This window comes from Nycticebus coucang, chromosome 4, assembly GCF_027406575.1.
Source record: "Nycticebus coucang isolate mNycCou1 chromosome 4, mNycCou1.pri, whole genome shotgun sequence".
In the NCBI taxonomy this organism is placed as follows: domain Eukaryota; kingdom Metazoa; phylum Chordata; class Mammalia; order Primates; family Lorisidae; genus Nycticebus; species Nycticebus coucang.
The window spans coordinates 5,260,603-5,261,696 of NC_069783.1; the positions used below are offsets into that span (position 1 = coordinate 5,260,603).

General features: G+C 41.5%; 1 non-coding gene across 1 annotated transcript; it reads right to left on the reverse strand.

The window, feature by feature from the left end:
* Nucleotides 1–267: 267 nt before the first annotated feature.
* On the reverse strand, nt 268–431 carry LOC128585213 (U1 spliceosomal RNA). The gene has a single exon (XR_008379941.1). It is a non-coding gene; the product is annotated as a U1 spliceosomal RNA (small nuclear RNA).
* Nucleotides 432–1,094: the final 663 nt, after the last annotated feature.

Below are 1,094 nucleotides of genomic sequence, written 5' to 3' on the forward strand. Positions count from 1 at the left end.
CTTAGCAAATATCCGACCCAGGCGCATGTGTTCAGTTTCACCTTGAGGAAGAATAATGAGTTCATTATAAAAAGACTGTGGTTACAGGTGCTGTGTGCTGGTTTTACTGAGCCTGGACTCCTGCGGAGCACACGATACTGGAAGAAATTAAGCAGAAGGATTAGGAAATTTGTAGCCAAATATTTTTTTCGAAGAATGTCATAATAAATCTCAGATTCATGATTTGTTTTTTTTAATTTTTAATTTTTCTTTTCATTTTTTATTTATCAGGGGAAAGCATGAACACAGTCCCCCACTACCACAAATTATGCAGTCGAGTTTGCCACATTTGGGGAAATCGCAGGGGTCAGCACATCCGGAGTGCAATGGATAAGCCTCGCCCTGGGAAAACCACCTTCATGATCATGGTCTCTCCCCTGCCACATAAGTATTGAGATTCATGATTTGTTAAACAGAATTATTCGATAAAACAATAGCCTTTGCTGAGCTTTTAATTGTGATCTATTTGGACCAAAAAATGTCCTGCAGCCCTCTAATAATGGTGTCTCTGCCATCTTTCTAATAGCCGAAGATTTAAGTGCTCCTGGTCTTTTTTCTCCCTCCTTTTCCCTTTCTCTTAACTGTCTCTTTGCTTCATTTCTTCCCTCCTTCTTTCATGGCACCCTCAATTCTTTTGTTTCTTTTCCTAATCGCATCTGCTTTTCTTTCTTTTCCTTTTCTTCCCTTTTTCCCTCACGTCTTCTCTGGCTCCGTTCCTGCCTCCTTCTCTCCCATATTTGTGGGTAATACCTCTTTTTCATGACATTGCTTTCCCTGAGACCCTTACTCTCAAGTGATTGGAGCCACCTTGTCCTCTCAATCCATGGGAAGGTTCTCCAATTTATTTGAGATGCTCACAGCTGCTCAGTCTCTTTGCCTCCATGAGAAGTTCTGTAAAAAGACAAACTGAAGAGAGACCTGGCCTTGGGCAGAGGGAAACCTCTTTGTTCCAGCTCCCAGACCTCCTTCCCTCCCAGACCTCTTTCCTCCATTTCTCTCATTTTCTACTTCCCATGTTTAAAATCTAACACATGTTCTAAATAATGTTGTTGAGG